We start from the raw sequence: 24,443 nt of genomic DNA on the forward strand, positions 1-24,443 counted from the left end.
CTCTGCACGTCACTCAGGAACAGAACACAGTTGAGGCTGCGGGCATGGTCCTTCCGTGTACGCAGCTACAGACACCCCCCCCCCAGTGGACTCCCAACCCTCCAACAAGCACACCGGACCAGCCAGAACAGGGGATTGGCTCTCAGCAACCTACATAGCCCCGCCGGGGCTCAGGAACAGGGACAGAGGAGCGAAACATAGACGCCCGACAAGCCCACCCCAACTTGGTCTCCACGATAATCCCTGAGGGGCATCCAGACGATCCACCCGGGCCTAAATCCTTGCACAAATTACTGACCCGGCCATGGGCAAGGACAAGGCCAAGCGGCAGACCCTGCAGAGTAAAATGGACCTTTACACAGTGGAGGCCCCCTCTCGCCAGGAGACACAAAACCTGCCAGAGGCAGGCAACAGGGAAGAAACTCAGGACCCCCAACTCCCCTTGAATGACTTAATGAAGGCAATTGGGGACTCGAGAACATCGCTAGAACTCAAGATAGGCGGAGTCTCCACGGAAGTATCTCTCCTACGCCAAGATCTCCGCAACCTATCGTCCAGGGTCAGAAAAGCGGAACAAAGAGTGTCGGACACCGAAGATAACGTCCGCCAGTTGGAACAACAACTTGCCATAATTGCCCAGAAAGTCAACCAACTTGAATACCGAGCCGAAGAGAGCGAGGGCAGGGCACGTCGCAATAACCTCAGGATTCTTGGGATCCCGGAGAAAGAGGAAGGCCCCAGTGTCGAACTTTTCCTAGAAGACTGGTTGACTCACATCTTTGCCCCCAAGAAACTGTCGAAATTCTTCTCTATCGAAAGAGCACATAGGGCACCCACCGGGCGACCTGCCCCAGGAGCCCCGCCCAGAACAATAATTGCACTCCTCCTCAACTATCGGGACCAAGACTGGGCATCACAGAACTGAACTCGTCACGGGACACCACGGAAACTACACTATTGCGGCCGCCACCGTCTAGGCACCGCAGTCTCAAGTGCAGTCCGGGTGACCCCGCAGAGGTTACCACCCGAGTTCGGGTCATCCCGAGGAAGTTTAAGTTCACCAAGTTATACGTTTAATGTTTGGGCGACAGGTGCTCCCAGTTGGGAGGGGCGGGGGGGGGGGGGAGTACAGGGTGGGGGGTGTTATGGGGACCCAAGGAAACGGAATCACGAGACAAGAAGGCTGGAAGCCGACGAATGCAGGCAAGGTAAACAAACACTGTCTTTGGCCAGGACCGTGGACGCAATTGTCTGCCAGTCATCAGGCACTTCAGTGCGGGGCAGCCCCTGGATGTCTCCCCTGAGAGGAAACCGACATATGCCCCCAGAAAAAGCGCAAATGCCACTAATCCTTCGAGACGCCCCAACAAGAGGACTCACGCAGATAGGATGAACTCCAACAAGGTAACCATACTGTCCTGGAACATCAACAGCCTCGGCTCCAGCATAAAGCGGAGACTGGTGCTCCAGTACCTAAACCGACACTCGCCGGACATTGCCCTCTTAAATGAAAGACACCTGATAGGCACAAACACCAACTTCTTCAAAAGATCCAACTACTCGCATACTTACCATGCCGGATTCACGAAAGGCGCTAGGGGCACGATGATACTCGTTCACAAGCGTGTCCCTCTCCAGGTTAGGAAAATCAGGACAGACCCCCGGGGCCGCTATGTACTGTTGCTGGCTGACATCTGGGGTGAGAAATGGGGCCTGGCAGCACTCATGCCCCCCCCACGCTGACGAAAGAACTACTCTCCGAACTACAGAGCTTGCTCCTGGAAGAAGAGGCTGATACGTGGGTGGTTGGGGGGGACTTTAATGAAGTCATGGACGTCGCAGTCGATAGAACCCAGAGGAGATCTGGAACACGCCCCACCTCCACACCGCTCGCCGCGTTCGCCGAGGCCTTGGGACTGACGGACACATGGCGCTCACTTCATGGAGACGAGGCAGGTTTTCTTTCGATTCGGGTGTCCACAAATCGTTCTCCAGGATTGATTATGCCTTCATCACCCGCAACATAAACCACAGGCTTCTAGACGCTGAATTCCTCACGAGAGGATTTTCGGACCACTCTCCGCTCCTTCTAACCGTTAAAAACTCCTGCCGCCGCCCGGATCGTAATTGGCGCCTGAACGCATACCATCTGCGTCTCCCTGAAATTGCTGAGGAGCTGGAAAAAAAGACAACGGAATATTTCGAACTCAACGAGGGCTCTGTGGACTGCCCGATCTCGATCTGGGAGGCGTACAAGACAGTCCTTCCGGGGGAGGCTATCTCAGCTGTTTCCGCCTACCAACAACGTCAAGTCCAGAAGGTCAGAGAAGCAGAAGCACGCGTCTTGGAGTGTGAACGACAAATCCTAATACAAAGCACCCAAGAAGCAAAGGAGGCGATGCTCATGGCGCAAGACGCCCTTAGTAACTTATCTCTAGATAATGCATGAACTGCTCATCAATGAATCCGGAGCCAAATATATGAACGGGGCGACAAAGCTAACAAGAATCTGGCCTGGTTGGAGAGACGCGAACAAAGCAGGGGACACGTAAGGGCCATCAGATCCCCGGATGGAACACTGTTGACACAGGACACTGACATTGTCGAGGCATTCGCCGCCTACTACAAAAATCTCTATACCCCGCCCACCGGGAACCCGCCAGTTGAACCCTCACAATACCTCGACCGAATCGAGTGCCCGATACTCCCACAGCACCAATCAGATCTCCTGAATGCTGACATCACCACCGACACCGAGGTGCAAAGGGCGCTGGCACAGCTCCAACCCGGGAAAACTCCGGGCCCCAACGGGTTCCCGACAGAAACATGGGAATGCCTCGGTGGCATGCTACCTACCCACATGTATCGCATGTTCCTACGCAACAGAGAACTAGGAGTACTCCCCCCAGACCTCAGGAAGGCATGCATAGGAGTCATACACAAGCCTGGGAAACCCCCGGAGGAATGCGCCTCCTATCGTCCGATATCCCTGATCAATGGCAAAGCGAAGGTCTGCGCCAGAACACTCGCTAACAGACTACTGCAGGTGATTGAGACCCTCGTCCACCCAGACCAATGTGGTTTCATGCCCAATAAACCAACTCGAATTAACATACGCAGAGTTCAATTGGCGCTGTCCAGGGCAAAGGAAATACCAGCCCCACTTGCCCTCCTGGCGGTGGACTTCGAGAAGGCGTTTGACTCTGGGGTGGGATGCCCTATGGGAGATCATGGCTACGATGAACCTGTGGCAGACATTTATATCATGGGTAAAACTTCTATATGCATCCCCAGAGGCTACGGTGAGGGTGAACGGCAGGTCCTCTAAATCATTTCCCTTGGGTCGGGGCACGAGGCAGGGATGCCCGCTATGCCCACTCCGCTTCCTCCTGGCCATCGAACCGCTGGCGATTGAGCTTAGAGCTAACACCAACTGGACCAGTTTCGTTTGGCCAGGAGGGGGAGAAGACCGCCTTTCACTCTATGCGGATGACCTGCTCATATACCTCAGTAACCCGAGCATCTCGTGCCTGGCTGTCTCCCTCATTCTCAGGGAATATCAGTACTTTGCGAGCCTAAAGGTTAATGATGCCAAAACCATCTTCTTCCCGATTCAGGGTGGCGAGTCTGCAATCTCTATCAGGGAATTTAAATACATGGGTATACGGCTTGACCCGACGCTCGATGGGTTCCTCTGACTTAACCTACAACCAGTAATTGAGCGGTTCAACAGAGACACCCCCCATTGGCAATCACTTCCCCTATCGCTAATGGGCAGAGCCGCACTATTCAAAATGATGACCCTCCCCAGACTGTTGTATGTCCTCCAGAATGCCCCATTCCCCATCCCCCCGAGAAACCTTCGCACTCATTGAGAAGAACCTGCGCACACTGCTATGGGGTGGGAAACAATCCAGGATCGCCCTTGACATGCTCCAGAGATCAGTATGGGAGGGAGGCATCAGTTTACCCTGCATACGCACCTATTACCTGGCCACACAGATAGGAGTAGTGAATGACTGGATGCACGCAGACCCCACACTACCAAACACCTGCATCAAACTGGAGACCATAGCCCCGTTAACACCGCTGCAAATCCTCTACGCCACTCACGATCAACTCCCGGCGCTGCCCAAAATGACCCACCACATCCGTTGCGCCTGGCGGGACGCACACAAACTAATCGGCTGGAAAGGACAGCCAACATTGACACAACTGATATGGCACAATGCGCTCCTCCCGGAAATAGTGAAAATGGGCTCCTTTGGTCACTGGCAAGCAAAAGGAATACACACACTAGCACATGTGATACAAGGGGGGCGCCTCCTGGGTTTTGAGACTATGCGAGAACAATTCGACCTGGCACCCATGGACCGGTTTCGGCATGCGCAACTGACCCACGCCATCCGCACCCAATTCCCTGACACGACGATCATACCCCCTGCTCTCCCATTGAGACCAATATTCTCCCGCAAAGCATTTCCTCTAAGGTCACCTCCACTCTCTATCAGGCCCTTAACTCGTTCAGGGCGGCACAGCTCGACGGGCTCAAAGCAAAGTGGGAAAGGGACGTAGGTCCCCTGGAACATGAAGACTGGGTGGAGGCATTAATGTCCCCCAGAGAAATTGGTATAGAATCCAAGCTTAGACTAATACAGTTGAAGATCCTCCATCGCTCATACCACTCACGCGCCGTAATGGCCAGATGGGGTGGAATAGAAGACGGGACATGCGTTCGATGCAAAAATGAGCCCGCCACCTTCTACCATATGATATGGGACTGTCGGGTGATACAGGCCTTCTGGGTGGACTGTGTTAACACAATCTCAGCCGCTCTGGCAACACCAATCCCTAGGGATCCCAAGATGGTACTCTTAGGCATCGGGGGGGGGGAAAGTAGACCTGTCTAAATATGAGAAAATGTTTCTGGCAATTGCGTTAGGGGCAGGCAAAAGACTTATTGCAGCCAATTGGGGATCAGCCGACCCACTGAGCCTGAACCGTTGGAGCAACGAGTTGGACAGGTGCGCAGCCTCAGAGCGCCGGATCTATAACGCACGGGGCTGCCCCCGTAAATTTGAAAAAGTATGGGGTAAATGGCTAGATGCTCACTGAGACCTGAGGGTGGGGGTACATCGGTAGCGCTGTTAGCATTGTTTGCCGGCCTCGTCCTATTGATGTCCTACGGCCCTCGACCCAGTGGGCCCATGCTAGCTGCTATTATTGCCATGTTGCCTTCATCCTATGTATGCCGATGAGTCATGTCTCACTCATGTTCGTTTCTTTATGTTGTGTTGTTCAAACTCAATAAACAGAGTTATAAAAAAAAAAAAAAGAAAGAGTTCCATGCATGCGCCTTCAGCCTTCTCGGGTATGCCGAGTATGCGTACATTATTTCGCTTGGATCTACCCTCTCCGTCCTCAATTCTGTCCTCCAATACTTTAAGCTTTGACCTGACGCTTCTGAGCTGTTGTTGCAGGTCGCGTACCCCATCCTCTGCATTTGAAATGCGTTGTTCGGCTTCATCAGTGTGTGCTGTTAATTTTTGGAGGTCATGCCTGAGGAGGGATACGTCCAGGCTTATCCCGTCCATCTTCTGTTCCATTGACGTGCGAAAATCCGCTATAGCGGCCATAACGTCCCTTAGCGAGATTGTATGGTCCGGCTCTATTGCCTCTGGGGATTGGGGCTCGGGAGCCTGTTGTGAGGGGATAGTATACTGGTCTATTCTGCTTTGGGTGGGCAGCTTCTTGGCTTTGTCTTTCACCATGATTCTTAACTGCGCCTTGAGGTTGTGGACTTTGCTCAGTATACACACTGAGGCGGATGTCAGATATTTACGTGACCCCTCATTTTCCGGCGGATTGCTGCCTCTGTGGTCCTTTCCAGCCCTTCTACAGGGAGGGTTCCGATTGTGCTCCCCAGGCCCGGACCGGCGCTGGAAAGCCTGACCGCCTACACCCGGTGGCTGCTTGGGTGTGCCAGCGGTGTGTAGGCCTTGGGTTAAGTCCGCTTACTTTGTATGGTAGCAAGCTGGTATGCTATGCAGTGGGCCAGCGACTGTTGGGGGAGCGGCTCCGGGGGTTAGATTTTAATGCTGCTGGTCAGTTCACTGGTGCATGCCCCAGGAGGCGCCCCGCCACTCACCAGTTAGATGCAAGCAGCCACAGCCACTCCGCCCGATCTGTTCATTGTTAGCCCGAATTGGGCCTTGTTCTTCTCCCTGCAGTGCGTTCGCCCGTCGCACTGTCAGGCGCGGGGAGGCCCAGTTGGCGCAGGTGCAGAGCATTGCGATGTTCCTTCCGCCCCCCACCAATTTCTTGGATGCTGTCCGCGGGGGGCACTGTGTGCTTGTGGCTCTTCCTCAGGGGTGGCTGTCCGTGGGTTGCACTGCGGAGATCATTAGGGGCCCCTCCCTTGGCCGTCCGTGCACTGTCTGCTCTGGTCTCAGCACCCCTCCAGGGCCCGCTCGATGCTCCGCAAGTTGCGGATAAGCACGCACTACCCGGCACCGACACGCAGCTGTGCCGGGCCTCCGGTGCTCGATGCCTGGCCGGCGTCATCACCCCCCACCGTGGTTGCCGTGCGTTCTGTCGGGGGGCAGGGGAGCCCCTTCACTCGCCGCCGCGTCTCGGGCGGTCTTCCGTTTGCTGGCCAGCCCCCGATCCACCTTTCCTGCGAGGCTACTTGGGTGCCGCGCAATGCGCCACCTACGGCACCCACCCCCACCACGGCCAGCCAGTCTACAGGATGTTGTGTGCCCGCGGAGGCACGCCGGAGCCCAGAGTCTTCAGTTTGCCCGCCAGGGGCCTGCTCACGGCCCTGAGCTCCGTCGGGGCTCCTCCGAGGGCAGCGCCTCTCCTCCAGCACCGCTGGCAGGCAGAGGAGGACTGGTGTCGCTGCGGCGCAGCCTCGCCCTGCAGCTCCTCAACGTTTGAATTCAGGCTCCGGTGGCCATCTTTGAAGCAGGCTAAGCGGGGCCTGCACAGATTTCTTCCCGTCTCGGCCTCCCGACAGCAGGCACGTTTTCCACTGTTTCTGCTCCCTGTGTGAGCACAGTGTCGTCTAGTACCCCTCAGGAGGGTGTATGCACCTATATTTTGGTAAAATCAGATGTTTGTCTCAGGATGAATGTCACGGCCGCGGCAGCTAACGAAGCTCACGTCTTCCTCATCCTGCTGCCGGCCACTCCCCCGGGGATTCCTTCTTCAATTGCCCAGTACCTGAACTGCATTGCCTCTCTGCACAGTGGTAGTAGCCCTTCACCTCCTCTCTTGTTGAGGTAGTACATACCCACTGTGTTGTCCCTCATTATCAGGACATTCTTTCTCCATACGGAGGGCAGAAAAGCCTTCAGCGCAAGTCTGATTGCCCTCAGCTCCAAAAGGTTGATATGTAGTGTGGACTCCGATGGAGACCAACGACCGCTGACTGTTAGTTCATTGGCTTGGGCTCCACACCCCGTGAGTGAGGCGTCCGTCACTACTGTTATCTCTGGCCATAGTTACCACAAAGGTTCTCCCTTCAGAATGTTGTCCTCGCAGGGCCACCACAGTAGATCCTGTGTGATCGGGTTTCCGAAGTAGGTCTGACATGTTGCCCGAGAACTGAGACTACTGTGTCCTGAGAGCCCATTGAAGGGATCTCATTCTCACACTAGCTGCGGGCACCAGGAAAATGCAGGATGCCCCGAGGCTGAGCAACCTCAAAAAGTCAAAGGCTTATTATTGAGGGAGAAGCCCAGCCTATGGAGAGAGTGGCAGGTCAGGCTGAGATGATCCAGGACTTGTTCGGGAGAACGTGCCCTGAACAGATAATCATCCAGGTAGGGGTAGATGTGAATCCCCCCTCTCCTAAGACTCGCTGCTACCACCGCTATCAGTTTGGTGAAAACCCTTGGGGCGGAGGTCAGCTCGAACGGCAGAACTTGAAACTGATGAGAACCGCCAACGGCAAACCTCAGGTACTTCCAGTGCTTGAGATGGTTTGGCACATGAAAATAAGTATCTCGAAGGTCCAATGACACCAGACTTATGGATCTGAGAAAGCGTGAGCATCTTGTTAATTTTGGTCTCAGTCTTCCGTCCTTCCTGGAGGATTAGTAAATATGGAGAATACCATCCTTTGTACCTCTCCGTTACAGGTACTGGCTCTATAGCACCTTTCTCTAGCAGGGTCAAGATCTCCTGCCCAAGGAACGGATCTGAAACCTTTAAAGAATGGCTCCCCGGTAGATGATTCTGAGGTCTCTGAATGAAGGGGAGGCAGTAACATTGGGCTATGGTTTGTAATGCCCAAGCATCTGAAGTAATACCCTGCCATTATTTCAGATGTTCAGACAGACTGCCTCCCACTGGGGTGTTGTGAGTCAAGTCCTCAGAGAGGTTTTTGAGGTGGCTGAAGCAGTGGCTGTTAGTAAAGATGCAGCTGATTGGGCAGGCTTTGCACCTCTCCCTCGTCCACCACGAGAAAATCTTTCTTTGGCCTCTTTGACCAGCCATTCCTCTCGCTCTTCCAACTGAGGAGTAATAGCGAAAGGATCTACCCCTCCAAGATGTTCCACTAGAGTGAAACGGCTGAGTCTGCCTAATAGCGGCACCTAGAGACTTGGCTGTCGCCTTTGAGGTCTGTAGCTTCTCAAGGCTTTTGGCAGCCTTGCTGCCAAAAAGACGAGACCCATCAAAAGGCATATTAAGGAGTCTAGGCTGCACGTCCACTGCAAATCCAGATTTCCTTAGCCATGCAAACCTGCGTATCACAGTGCTTGCCACCATGACACTGCTGGTGCGGTGAGCAGAATCCAAACCCGGCTGAAGAGACTCACACATGGCCTTTTTGCCATCTTTTACAATTGCCAAGAAACAGTCCCTTTCATCTCCTTCGGGAACATGTTCATCTGCCATGGAAATACAGTCCCATAGAGTGCACGTGAATTTCGCATGCGCACAGGTGGAATTGGCTGATTTGCGAGAGCCATGCTCCCAGCAGAAAAGACTTTTCTTGACCAGGCGTCTATACGTTTATCATCCCGATCTGGTGGGATGGTCGGATAAGCAGCCTGCTTGAATGTAGCGGTAGGTGCCTGCACCACCAGACTTTCTGGTGTAGGATGTTTTCAACAAGTAGCTAGGGTCGCTACTTGAAGGTCGGTATTTCTTTGTCAAATTTTTTTTGACTGTCAGACTTGATTCCGGTGCTTCCCAATTAGCACTTACTCGCTTCTGTAGAGCGACATGAAAGGGTAGGATAGGATCCCTTTGAGGTCATCCGGTACAAATGGGAGGGCAGGCCTGCTCCATCTCAGATTATCAACTACCTTGGTCATTAATTGCCTGTAAGAGGCATCTGCGTGCTCATCTGATTGTGGCTTTCCAAAATCCAACTCTGGTGAAGTGTCCACTCCACTGGCCATCTGTACATTTTCATGCAGGTCCTCTAACCTAGATTCTTCTGATATGGAGCTATCAGGGACATTTGGAGTGGCATACTGCAATCCAAAGGGTGCATCATTACCATCAGATGGCTCCTTGTCCTCATAAATGGAAGTGAGTGATTTAAAGAAATCCCTCCTAGGTAAAGGAGTAAAGTTCTTTTGAATTTCTGGCAAAGGTGCTGCTGGCGTAAATAACTTCGACAAAGACTTGGACTTGGTCCGTGACGGACTTTGATGGTTTTTCATCGTGTCGAGTCCTCGACGGCTCTCAATGGGAATCTGGCCTTCGTCCCGGGCTCGAGGGCGTACAAGATTTAGCTCAAGCCCTTTCCTTAATGGCTTCAGAAGGTGGTGTAGGAGCATGGCCTACTTGCTTCGAGGGTTTCTGACACTCAAACATGTTGAGCATTTCCTGACTGAATGATTCCCATTCAGCCTGAGTAGAGGTCTTGGTGGGGACGAGGATGTCGAAGGCGATTTGTGGTGCCTTTTCTCCGATTTCCTCGACAAGTGGTGGGAGCCAATCCGTGACTTGGACCTTTTAGTCTTCTTCCGTTGAGGAGAGTCGCCTCTCGCTTCGAAGCAAGAAAGTTTTTTTCGACGGGGTAGTCGAAGGGGATTTTTCGGGGAGTCTACCTACCACCTGTTAGGCAGAAACCTGTGCAGTTCCCTTAGGGAACACTGCAAAAGATTTAGGACTACAGGTGTTAGCAGTAAACCCACTTGGTAGCAGTCTGTACCACCCAGATTTACCTGGTAGCTGTGGCTGCGCAGTCAGACTTCCCTCAAGAAGAGTTAGACAGTATGCAAAGTATACACAATAGGCACTCAGACACACCAATACAAGCAAACACTGACCAGAGCTTTGGTATCAAAGTATATAATTATTTATTTAAAAACACACTGTTTGAAACACTCCAGCACTCTTATTGTAAAATATTCTAAACACAGTTACTATTGTAATATATACACCCCTTTTTCCTTATCAGATAAGTCACAGTAAAACACCACTTATTTTCATACAGAGGTGAGCGCTTAACTAGATGGCATTCCAATAAGTTTGGGAGAAAGGGAGGAAAAAAGACAGAATATGGAAAGGTACACCACTCTAAGATTCAGGAACACTGTTAGCAAGGCACAAGAGCAAAAGTCATTGGTGAGCCAAAAGTCCAAAGGCTGGGTCCACTCTTAGAGAGAGCAGAGCACAAATGCGCCCAAGATCACACAGTTACACTAGGCTTAGAAAGTCTTGCAGAGGGTTCAAAAAGAGTTTAGAGAGGCTTAGGAAAGTTTAGCCAGGGTGTCCCAGGCTAACCCAGGTTCGAAAGCCGGGGGCTAAATCTACCCCGTACAGTCGGTAGCAAGGGAATCCAGGCGGGACACGGTACCTTAAGTGGGAAGGATCCTCCAGCGGTGGCAGTTGTTCCTGGCAGTGGGTGCAAGCCACGTCGTCGTCCAGGGGAAGAGAAGATCTCGACTTGGAGGAAAGATGAAGGTCGTTGCACTACCAGGGAAGAAACCAGCCGCGGAGTCTTCCGGTTAAAGGTGGTACCTTTGTTCGCGGTCGTGGTAAAACGTGGTATCCCGGTTGCCAGGGTGCTTGGCACAGGCAAGGCGGCCACGAGGTACGTCGGGAAGGCGAAAAGACGGTGAAACTGGTTATCCCCACCAGTCAAAGGAAGAAGACTCTCCGGTGGGAGATCTCCTCTGTCGTTGGGAAAAGTGGTGAGACGGTCCAGCAGGGCTCCACCGGTGGTGGTGTCGTGGCAGGTCGGCCCAGCTTCTCCCTCGTCGGATTCTTAGGTCCTGTGGCGACTTCTCAAGTTCCAGTCCCCAAAGCCCTGCTTTTATGCAGAAAACCCCCATTCACTCAGCCTAGCTGTCACTCAAACATGCCAAGTGGTGAGCCGGCCGGCTCACCACTTGGGCCAATCAGGACAGAGTTCGACTGAGTTGCCTAGGCAACTCAGTCCAGGGTGCCTAAATCCCCCTCGACCCCTCCCAAGTACCCCAGAAAGAGTGGCACCACTTTGGAGGGCTTCTGTGGAGAAGCCCCCCAAAAAGTGGAACAAAGGGCTCGACTTGGGTTGGAGTCACAGAAGAGAACACAAACGCCATTTTAGAATCAAGTTTTGGCAAAAAATACCAACCGGAGAATTAATATTAATTAAATAAACCGGCGGTATGTTCGAGGCTACCGTAAATAATTAAATAAAGGTAGTAGCCTAAAACAATGGGAATCCCATAGGAAAATATTTGTGGTTGAATATAAAAAGTAGTATCCACTGCCACCAGCCAAAACTCGATCAGGGGGGACGGAGACGTGCCCCCTCTACTAACAGACCCCGGGCCAATTGAATTGCCCCAGCCAATACGTCCACAATATGATGGTTTGTACTGGTTCTGTTCAGAATTTAAGACTAGTAAAGTCAATGGTGACTTTACATGCCCTGGGAGACAGTAGTCAGTCCCAGGGTAGGGAGTCTATACTGGGGGGTCACTATGACACCCCTGTGTTACTGCACTGAGGGTGCTGTGTAACACACATCACAAAAACACATGAACACCTATGGGGTAAAAGACCCCATAGCCCATTAAGCACCTCTAGATTCAAAGAAACGCACTCAAATCATGCCTAAGAGTGAGGGTAAAAGAGTCTCACTCTTGGCAGGAGAAAAAAATAAACCCCAAAAATCCAGCAAAGCTGCTGGGGGACTAACTAGGTTAGGAAATTCAGCCTAAATAGAGAATTCACCAATTTCCCTTTATGCTCCTTCAGAGTTTTTCCGGTCATCGACTGACACTTTTGACAGGCCGAGGTCTTGTGCTCCACACCAAGACACTACAAGCATACTCGATGCGGGTCCCTCAGCGACATCTTGGCATCGAAGTCTTGGCATTTTTTAAACCCGGTCCTTGGGGTTGTCGTAGACTAAGACTAAGACATATTTTGATAATTTCTCGAAGAAATATCTGAAGCACGCCGTAGTTCACGAATCGAAAGCCTATATGGAAAAACGGAACTGAAGCGAACGGGCGCTGCGCGTCATATATATACCCTCAATTACATCCTTCTCAAGGGACATTGAGTCGACCGTATCGACGCACAGTGCCCTCTGCCAAAAACCTGTTTCCGAAATAGCTGAAGTTGGATATTGGAGATATCAAAAGCTGAGGAATACGTGGGAGGACACAATCCATTTGAGTTTTATCATGCTTCCCCATTTTGACCCAGGCCATTGTGTACCCAGAAGCGTAGCAAGGATTGTCCAGGTCAGTACAGCATTCAGCGACCCTCCTCAGTGCCGGCTTCACCAGGAAGGATCTAGTCCTCAGACCTACTAACAATGCTCTGGGAACTGACAGCAACTTTCGCCCAATATGGATTCCACAGCCTGGAATCCACAGTGCCAGCATTTGGGAGCCTCATGCCCCGAGGTGCCTTGTGTAGTCCTTCGTAATTCAGCCCTCAGGCTCGCCTCATACTCCAGGAATGATGTCTCCAGTATGTTGCAGCGAAAAAATCCGCTGTAGCTCACATGGGGCCCACACCACAGCAGGAGAACACTGTGATATTTCTAGCCAGGGACAAAAGTTTATCGCACCATGGTTGCAGTGCAGGCCTTCCCTCTACACCTTACCAACTCTGCTGAATATTGCCTCCCGCCAAAAAGCTATCTGTCCTCTCCTGCAGGATGATCCTCCCCCACAGCAGTCTGCTTAATGCCGGGACCGGAGACCTCTGAGCAGATGCGGGGGCTCCTGATGACTTTACCGGGCCTGCGCACCAACACTTGAAGGGAGACAGTAGGTCCTTTTATAGGAGCAGACTTACCAATGCGATACCTTTGGGTGCTTTGAAACACAATTTCTTGATGTATAAACACCTTATAATTGCACAATCAATAAATAAATAAATAAAACAATGGGCTCCCCCCGGGTTCACAGTCATAGGTTACCCGGCTCCACTCACCGGGCATGGGCTCCTCTCCCGATGCTCCACGCCACACCAGCCTGCCGGCAGCCGCAAAGCGGCTTGGGCTGTATGGCGTTGTAGTAAGCGGGGGAGCTGCCCCCAGACGCTACGTAGTGCCTCGGCAGGAGTGCCAGAGATCTTGCAAACCGGGAACCAGACCACTGCCCCGCTCTGCAACACACCATGCAGGGCCCACGGCAGTACCGGCTGCCCTCTTTGGACACCTTCCCCCGCCTCCACGTCACACTCCACACCAGCAGTGCCCCACTGCCTGGCACGGCCAAAGCCAGCGCAGACTAGAGCGGCAGCACAAACTGTATGCATCGGATGTTTGAGCCGCAGTGCTGGTCACAGCCGAGGGGTTTAATCTTCCCAGCCCGAGCCTCAGTATGAGCTCCCCGAGCCTCAGCAAAGCCTCCCGCCACATGATCTACCGGAGCCACGTTGCCTCCGCTACTTCAGGCCTCGCCACTTGCCCACAGTGATATCAACCTTCCAGTTATATCCAGCGCAGCGCTGACCAAGCAATCGAGCCTAAACAGCTTCAGCACTAAAGCGGTAGAGATTCAGGGTGAAACAACCTCGATGGTAAACGATTTTGTCCGGATTTGCAGCAGGTTTCATGGGAGCTCACAGTACAGCGGCCATCCTGACGCGGCTCTCGAGCGACTCCCAACTTCGAAATCTGGACTTCTTTATAGAGGAGATACCACTTCAGAAGGTCTAGTAAAAATGCAATTGGTTGTCCCCAAGAGTCATAAGCAGGTGGTATTTGAGATAGTCCATTCCCATCTAACGGGACGTCATCTAGGGCAGTTTAGTGAATAAGTTCTATTGGCCCGGAACTTACGCTGATATTAAAACCTTAATTCAGGCATGTGCAGTCTGCCAGAAAACAAGCTCCCATATACCACCACCAGCACCTTTGAATCCGTTACCAATCATTGAGGTTCCATTTTCCAGGATTGGTATGGATATTGTAGGACCCCTGGAGACTGCTAAACTGGGGAATAAATATGCCTTAGTCATTATAGATTATGCCACCTGTTATCCAGAGGCCTTTCCCTTGAGAGCTAACACGACCCAACAGATCTTGAAACATCTACTTCCCTTTCTCTCTAGGGTAGGGTTTCCGAAGGAGATCTTAACGGATCAGGGCTCAACTTTCATGAACAAGCTTATGGGGGAAGCCCACTCCCTGATCCAGCACATGCCCCAGTAGAGCCTCGCAGCCACGACAACGACGACCTTGGAATTTCAAAACATGCCGGTAAGCACAATAGCAACAGCCATAAAGCTAGTGCATTCCATGCTGTATTATTGAAATCCTACTCCTGCATCATTCATTGAATATCCCAGCGTCTCAGCTGGATCACGCTCAGCGGTAACGAAGGCCCGTTCTAAAATGGCGGCCCGTTACGAGCGTCCTGGTTGCTAAGCAACCCATCTCAGCCCCGATTGGCTGAATAGCCCCTTTTCCACATGAACTCGCCACCGGAAGGCGCGAGCCGGCACACCCCCAAGGGCCGGCCACCATAAGGGCGATATCCTGTCTGCGCCTGAATCCATTCTCCAGCGTGACCTCGGAGGGGAAGGAGCCCACTCCCTGATCCAGCACATGCCCCAGTAGAGCCTCGCAGCCACGACGACCTTGGAATTTCATAACATGCCGGTAAGCATGCTAGCAACAGCAATATAGCTAGTGCATTCCGTGCTGTATTATTGAAATCCTACTCCTGCATCATTCATTGAATATCCCAGCATCTCAACTGGATCACACTCAGTGGTAACGAAGGCCCGTTCTAAAATGGTGGCCCGTTACGAGCGTCCTGGTTGCTAAGCAACCCATCTCAGCATGGATTGGCTGAATCACCCCTTTTCCACACAAATTCGTCACCGGAAGGCGAGAGCCAGCGCACCCCCAAAAGCCGATCACCATAAGGGCGATATCCTGTCTGCACCTGTCTGCGCACGAACGCGCAACTAAGCACTCACTCTTATTGAACCCTGTGCTAGACTCACTTGAATCCATAACCATATGTACTGACGTCTCATGTTGCAAAATCCTGCTCCTTCGGCTGACCAACCTCTCTCCTGAAGACGCCATACACCAGTACGGCCTGGCACATCTCGGCAACTGGACTCACCCCCCATGCCAATCCCAGGTACCCTCCTGTATCATTACCCAACTGCATGTAGCGGTCCTGTTTAAATGCTCTCGGACCTATCAGCTGCTTGTCATGCTGCATTGCCAAACCGAACGTTACCTCACTGTCTGCTGCACCACGCCATAATTAATGGGCTACCTATGGCCATACCGTCTACTATTGCCCCTATTGCTGCCATACTCACAATTGCTGCCTCACGCCTACGTTGTTTGTTACGACATAGCCTGCCGCATTGCACATGCGCTCATGTTGTCCTTCTGGTCCTATGTGCTCTTGCATCTGTGCCTTTCTCGTTTTTGATCATTCATACTCATGCATTAGTACTTGCTGAAACCAACATATGTGTGCATCTAGCCTACTGTGCACCTAGATGTATTCAGGCCCCCTGTACTAGTTGAATCTGCCTACTGTTGTTTTTTAGGCCCCCTGTACGAGTCGAATCTGCCTACTGTCGTTTTTGTAGGCCCCCTATGCAAAATCGAATCTGCCTACTGTTGTTTTTTGAGGCCCCCTATGCAAAATCGAATCTGCCTACCTTTGTTGTAAGGCCCCTTGCACAAAATGATGCCCATAGCCATCAGTAAGCTCCCTGCCTCTCCTACCACGCTGCTCACCCTCCTTAGCATACTCTCTGCTCTCTCACCATTCACTACACTCACCCATCCTAAACAAACACTGCCAAGCTCTGCCACCACTCCCACTCAATCCACTGCCTTGGATACTTCACTACATACAAACCCATCACTAGGAGACACTCCTATTGCCCCACCATGCAACACAACTTCCTGTATACTGGAGAGACTGGAAAGACTTAGAGCTCGTACACTGACTGCAAGTCACAGCACTCAACTCATTACCACAGCACTCAGAAATATCAGACTAGGCTCCTGCTCTACCCATAAACTCACCCTGCGCCTCGAACATGTAAACACATGCAAACAGCCACCCACCAACTACATCAGGCCCCATACCACCACTACACAAGACACACCAGACTCCCTCCACACCACCACAAAAAACTCACACACGCCCCACATCAAATGTGCCCTCATCAATGTACGCTCTCTCCCAGCGCATGCATCTGAGATTCATGACGTCATAACCGACGACAACATTGATCTACTAGCCATCACAGAAACCTGGCTACATGAAGCCTCTGGCCCAGCTGTCGCACTTGCACTACCTCCAGGTTTCACCATCCTCAGACAAAATAGATTAGCACGACTGGGAGACGGAGTAGCTCATCTACAAAGAGAGTCTCCACCTTCGACTTGTCACCCCTGGACCAGCAACTCTGACCTTCTATCTGCTAAACTGACACTGTCACAAAACAGCACCATCAACATTCACGTACTGTACCGCCCCCCAGTCCTCCCCCTAGACTCTCAGGAACACCTCATCCACATACTCAGCAATAATATCAAAAGCTCGACCAAGCCCTCCCGATTAGGAGTCATCAACTGGGGATTCAAGGATGAGAAAGACAAACCTGCTGATACCTTCACCAAGGAACTCAACGACTTAGGTTTCACCCAAAAAGTATTAAATCCCACACACTCAAAAGGCTGCATCCTAGACTGGATCTCAGACCATAACTGCCTCGCTACTATCACCTCTAACACCACCTTGCCATGGACCGATCACAATTGCATCGAGTTCACTATACCCATCGCCAGAAGCCACAAAACTCTCACCCCTGCTACTGCAGCGCAAGTGAGAAGCTCTAAGAAGCTCAACGAGGATAACTTGCGCCCCTACCTCAATAGCCCTGAACTAGCACCCCCCTTCTCCAACGACCCCAACACCATAGCAGAAATCTACAAAGTTATTATCACTAAAGCCATTAACGAAATAGCACCACTTGAATGGAAAAAAGATAAGAAATCTATACACTCCAACTCTTGGTTCACTGATGAACTTCAGTCATTGCGCTCATGCAAAAGAGTAGACCTGAAAAATTGGCAAACCAACCCAAGTGCTAGTGCTAAAAACAAGTTCAACCTAATCTCCCACCAATACAAAGCAGCTATCACCTCAGCCAAAGCTAACGCCTTCAGCACACGCATCTCCAATGCCAAATCGCACTCTAAAGAAATCTTCTCCATTTTCAATGAACTAATCTCCCCACCCAATACACCTGATGAAATAGTCAAATACAAAGCATGGTGTTCTAGTATCCAATCTGCCATGCTACACAAAATTGACCTCCTCCAAAAGAAAATTAAGTACCACTGCAAAGCCCTAGCACCGCAGACTGGGTCCAACCCTACCAATTCTACTCCCGCCTCAACCAACCACCAAACCCGAGTTCTCCTTCAGGGACGTCACTGAACAAGAAGTTATTAACTTACTCAAAAACCTCAAACCCTCCCCCTGTAAAGGGGACATATGCCCACCGAAGCTCATAAAGGACTGCACAGACCCTTTCTCTCCGCTTTTCACAGCATTCATCAATGTGTCCTTTAAATCAGGCATTATCCCAGCCAGCCTCAAAGAGGCCTGGGTCCGCCCACTCCAAAAAAATCGACTCTTGACCCTCTACAACCTAACAACTACAGACTGATAACCACAGTGCCATTCCTCCTGAAATTACTGGACAAAGCCACTTATAGCCAAATCCAACATTTCCTGGAAACCCACTCAATCTTAGGGACCAGGCAATCAGGGTTTCGGAAAGGTCACGGCACTGAAACAGCTCTGGTCGATCTAAAGAACCAGATCACCCAAATCATGGACAAAGGCAAGTCAGCCTTACTGCTTCTCCTAGATCTCTCTATCGCTTTCGATCTGGTGGACCATAAGACTCTCACATCACACCTTACACTTTTGGCTAACTTTTCGAAAGAAGCAGCGCGATGGATCACTTCCTTCCTCGAACGAAGAGCCATGAAAGTTTTCTCGGATATAGCAAACGCTACACCCACAACAATCAACTGCGGAGTCCCTCAGGGATCTTGCACAGCTCCCACACTATACAACTTGTTCACGAAGCCTCTCTTCGACAAGCTTGACTCTCTTGGCATTGCGTATACTAATTACGCTGATGATACACAAGTACTTATACCCCTCTCAGGCTAATACTAAGAAGACGCCAAAGCACTCCATAAGATCTACTCCACCATCCAGGCTTGGATGGCGGTAAATGGCCTCTGCCTCAATGGGGACAAGACAGAAATCATGATACTAGGCCTAAAGAACACCCTAACCAAACTTGATAAATGATACGCCGACTTTACCATTGACGCCTCTATTATCCCAGTATCTACAGCCGTTAAGACACTGGGAGTATACCTAGACTCCTCATTAACTATGACCAGGCAAGTTAGCGCGATCACGTCCTCCTCCGCGCATACCACCAAATTAATTAACGCCATAAAACCATACCTATCCAAACCCAACTGCCTATCAATAGCTAGAGCAACCATTGCAGCCAAACTAGACTATTGCAATGCCCTCCTGGCAGGCACATCGGCAAAAAACCTAAATAGGCTACAACTCACACAGAACAATGCTCTCAGGGCCGCCCTAAGCATCCCTAGAAGAGAGCATATCTCCCAGGCAACACAATCAGCTCAGCGGCTCCCGGTCAAAGAGCACATCACCTTCAAAATCCTTACCCTCACACACAAACGCCTCACTCTCTCTGCCCCTTCATACCTATCTAAAACTAGCTTCAAATACTCCTCTTCACGGCCCACCAGGACACAATATACCAACCAACTCCACAACCCCCGGATCAATAGAGCTAAAGCTGGTGGCCTAGGCTTCCAATATATTGCTGCCAAATCCTGGAATGCACTACCCACAGACATCAGAGTGGAGATCTCACTCCCTACATTTAGGAAACTAAAGATCTCACTCCTTGTACAGTAAAATGTAACTATATTCGAAACAGTCCTGTAAATATGTACATTATCGCCTTGCCTGTAACATGTTTGTATGACCATGTATATGTAACTAAGCTATGTATGTAACAAGCGCCACGATGCCCTTGGCTGCTGCGTGCTTTACAAATCCAAATAAATAAAAAAATAAGTTAAAGAACTATTGCACATCGCTACCCTTAGAACCACAGTGTATCATCCCCAAACAGATGGTCTAGTACAAGGTTGTCCAACATACATGTTGGCTCATTAACCACGACCAGACAAGTTAGCGCGATCACGTCCTCCTCCGCGTGTACCACCAAATTAATTAACGCCATAAAACCATACCTATCCAAACCCAACTGCCTATCAATAGCTGGAGCAACCATTGCAGCCAAACTAGACTATTGCAATGCCCTCATGGCAGGCACATGGGCAAAAAACCTAAATAGGCTACAAGTCACTCAGAATAATGCTCTCCGGGCCGCCCTAAGCATCCCTAGAAGAGAGCATATCTCCCAGGCAAGACAATCAGCTCAGTGGCTCCCAGTCAAAGAGCGTATCACCCTCAAAATACTTACCCTCACACACAAATGCCTCACTCTCTCTGCCCCTTCATACCTATCTGAAACTATCTCCAAATCCTCCTCTTCACGTCCCACCAGGACACAATATACCAACCAACTCCACATCCCCCGGATCAATAGAGCTAAAGCTGGTGGCCTAGGCTTCCCATATATTGCTGCCAAATCCTGGAATGCACTACCCACAGACATCAGAGTGGAGATCTCACTCCCTACATTCCGTAGGAAACTAAAGATCTCACTCCTTGCACAGTAAAATGTAACTATATTCGAAACAGTCCTGTAAATATGTACATTGTCGCCTTGCCTGTAACATTTTTGTATGACCATGTATATGTAACTAAGCTATGTATGTAACAAGCGCCACGATGCCCTTGGCTGCTGCGCGCTTTACAAATCCGAATAAATAAATAAGTTAAAGAACTATTACACATCGCTACCCTTAGAACCACAGTGCATCATCCCCAGATGGTCTAGTACAAGGTTGTCCAACATACGGCCTGCGGGGCACAATGCGGCGTCCAAGCCATTTCAAATCAAACATCAACAAGCTGGCATGGGTTGCGATTTCCATTGGCTGAGAAACAGCCAATGGAAATACTGTTGCCATGCAAGGCACGTCATAGTGAAAAAAAAAAACTTGCATGGTCACAGTATTTTCATTGGCTGTTTCTCAGCCAATGGAAATCGCAACACGTAATGTGTATGGGTGGAGTGAAGGCATACCGTGCCACGTTCACACTTCTGTTGCAGTCTGCGTGTGATCCAGCAGCCCAGCATCACGGTGCCCAAGGCCTGCACCCCTGCACCTGGTATGTATTTTCATTCTTTGTCTTGTCAAAGGCCACGGCCTGGTTTATTTACTTATTTGTTCAATGTTTGTCGGGTCCGTGGACCCGATTAATTTATTTATTTCTTGGTAGGGTCCGACCAACATTGCAGAAATAAATAAATGTATCTGCTCCACGGGGCTGACACACATTGACCAAATAAATAAAGTCTGACTTTATCTGCGATAGAGCAATTACACATTTTTCAGTGGCATTTTAGTCTTTCAGCTCCCCTCTGGCTGCCTGCCACGTGAGAATAAGAGCATTCTTTTGCATTCATTTGTATTTAAGTAGCATCCCAAGGGTGCCACAGCCTGTGTCTGCATCCACCCCCACTGACTCGTATATCACATGCCAAACACTGCTTCTCTACGGGCATTGTTATAGATTTATGGGACAATACTATGAGTGAGGCGTTTTTTAATCATGCCATACAGTGTGGCCCAATGTTCTGCCTATATTAAAACCACAACATTATTACTTAGTAATACAACTAAGTTTGAATTGTTTTTAATTTAATGGGCCTGTGACAAAGTAGTTTTCATAAGACTTAAACCTAGCCAACTCTCAATAAACGGTGAATCAGAAGAAAAGAAAAATTGATGCTGAATGTCGCGTTTTCTAGGATAATTGGGCCAAAAGGGGAACATTGTGTGTCTGATTTGCCAGGAAAAAGTAGCTGTCTGCAAGGAATACAATGTTAACCGGCATTATACTACAAAACATGCCACTGAATTTGACAACCTGATTGGCCAGATTAGGATTGATCGGGTGAACTCACTGAAGCAGACCCCCATCGGGCAACAATCTTTCTTCAAAGCTTGCAGACAGAACTCGGAGGCAGCAACCAAGATAAGTTACTTGATATCCGAGGCCATAGCGAGGAGTGGGAAACCATAGTCCGATGGAGAATTTGTCAAAGACCGCTTGGGAATATTTACAACTGTGCCATTCCCTGACAAACAAGCAATGGTGGAGAAAATCAGTCTCGCACATCAGACAATTGTTAGACGAGTAGATGACCTATGATCAAACATTGCAGACACACTGACGAAAAGATTGAGTGTCTGTCAGTTTTACAGCTTGGGGGTGGATGAAAGCACAAATTTGAGTGATGCCGCCCAACAGGCGATCTTTGTACAAGGATTGACCAAAGAATTCCAAATTGTTGAGGAGCTACTTGACCTATGTTCAATGAAAGGCAAAATAACAGGACAAGACATTTTCAATTAAGTGAAACGTGTCTTGTTGAAATTCAATCTGCCAGAGGATAAACTCTATGATCTTACAACTGATGGGACCCCTGCTATGATCGTCAAACCCGATGGATTTGACAGTTTAATGGTAAAGTAAGTTCGCCAGAATGTCATCACGCATCACTGCATCATTCACCAGGAACAACTGTGCGCAAAGGCCCTGGAGATGACACATGTGATGGAAAAGGTTGTTTCTACAGTGAATTTCATAAGGTCAAAAGGGCTTAACCATAGACAGTTCCAAGCATTTCTTGCAGAGATGGGAGCAACCATGATGATGTTATCTACTTTTGGCAAGTTCGTTGGCTTAGCAGGGCAGCCACACTATCCAGATTCTGCTCGCTGCTTAATAAAATTAAAACGTTCATGACGAACAAAGGGAAAGATGTCAGTTTCTTGGATGATGATAGCTGGTTGAATGACTTGGCATTCCTTGTTGACATAACAACATCCGGACTTGAATATAAAACTGCAAGGGAAGGATCAGTTTGTGAACAGGCTGTATGAGCACATCCAATCCTTTGTTCATAAGCTGGAATTGTTTCAGAAACAGCTGAATGAAAAAAATGCTACTCATTTCACAGTACTGGTAACAAGATCTGCTCAAAGCATCCACCATGACAAATATTCTGCACTGATTGGGAATCTTTTGGATGAATTTAAAAACCGATTTTCAGATTTCAGGGAGCACAGTGATGAGCTGAAGATGTTTGCAGATCCATTTGGTATTAATGTCACCAATGCTCCCGACATGTTTCAAATGGAATTAATTGACATGCAAAGTAATGGTGACCTGAAGAGAGCCTTTTCCGAACACACCCTTCATACATTTTATAGTAAATACATTACATGGGACTCTTTCCCAAATCTGTCTAATCATGCACTTTGGTTCATTGCACTTTTTGGTAGCAGGTACTGCTCTGAACAGCTTTTCTCAAGATTGAAGAGCATAAAAACAAAATCAGGATCACTTCTGACGGATGGACACCTATCTGGAATACTCTGTATTGCCACATCAAGTGTGCCAGCAGATATTGAGGATTTGTGCAAGCAAAAATATGCGAAGTGTCACACTGAAAACATGTGCACTGTTAGTAGAATTATTGGACTTCTTTCATACTGATGTTAGATCTCCTGGACCTGTTTTCCAGGTCCTCGGTCTGCAGTTTAGGTTATGTGTGGCAACCGCAAGCTTCTCCAATCTTCCTTGTCTCCTCCGAAAGTACCTCCAGCGCTGTCTCGTTCGTGTCGGTCCTTTCCTCCAATTCGATTAGGTCCCCTTTCACTTCATGCAGGGCTGTTGCCCAATCTTCTATGAGCTTGTCCAGTTGTGTTTCGACCGTTCCTACAATTCCCCCCCCCCCCGCCCCAAGTCCTGAAAATACTTCCTGATGATGTCCTGTGTGACTGGTAGGCCTGTCTCCACCGCCTCTAGTTCTGGCCTGGGTTCCCGATTTCCTCAAGTCCCTTCTTCTTCCGCCTCGGCCTCCATCTCCTTTCTCCAGATTTTTCGGATGGGGCCTTTGGGATCTTTCTTTGGGCCCCTTAGGGGTGCGTGCTGCTCCTTGCCCTTGTTCTTGGACATTCTCTACATTGCCCCTTGTTTGGGGATGTCCTTTGCCCTTTATTGATCTTGGGTCCCCGTGCACAGTCTGCTTGTAGAGTGATACTATGGGCTCCTGTTCTGTGGCCCTAGACTTTGACTATCTTAGTACATCTCCTGTGATTTTTGTTTACCCCCTCTGGTGAGGATCTTTTTGTTTGGGCTCTGCAGGGTGGGAGGCCCTTTCTGTCCCCACCGAGTATGCCTCTTTGGGGAGCTCTGTCACACTCTGCTTGCTCCCTTTCTCTGTACTCTGTGCTTTTTTCGGAGTGTGTCCCGGGTGGGGGGCAGGTATGATCCCCCATTCCCTGGGCCTTCCACTCTGAGTCAGCTTGCTTCAACTCGTTAACTAAGACGTTAGCTGCGCCTCATGTGTGGCGCTTGCTCCGAACCTCCCCGCCTCAGATCTGGAGATCTTTGCCCCCCTGTGCTATGCCCCTTCTCGGGGTGCTAGGGCCAGAGAGATCGTTCCCCCACTGAGGGGGTGCTTAGTTGGTCTTCTGGGATCTTTCCCCACTCCTAGATCAAATTTGGGGATCTCCCACCCGTTTCATGAATCTTGACTGGAGTGGGGCGGTCGATTCTCACCTGTGGGGTTTGGCAGGTTAATACTACTCTCAAGGAACAACACGATTCTCTTTGCTGGGTTCTTTTCTTCTGCCGTTGCAGTACCTCGGTGTGTGGCAGCTGTTACTTCGGCCCAGGTCCTCCTGCTGATCCCAGTTG

The 24,443-nt window shown here is 50.1% G+C and overlaps 1 protein-coding gene across 1 annotated transcript in view; it reads right to left on the reverse strand.

The window, feature by feature from the left end:
* The window catches only part of TASP1 (taspase 1), a 2,293,647-nt gene that overhangs the window by 2,198,592 nt on the left and 70,612 nt on the right, over window positions 1–24,443 (reverse strand). The window lies entirely within an intron of this gene.

Source organism: Ambystoma mexicanum, chromosome 4q, assembly GCF_040938575.1.
Source record: "Ambystoma mexicanum isolate Mex_15411 chromosome 4q, UKY_AmexF1_1, whole genome shotgun sequence".
Lineage (NCBI taxonomy): Eukaryota > Metazoa > Chordata > Amphibia > Caudata > Ambystomatidae > Ambystoma > Ambystoma mexicanum.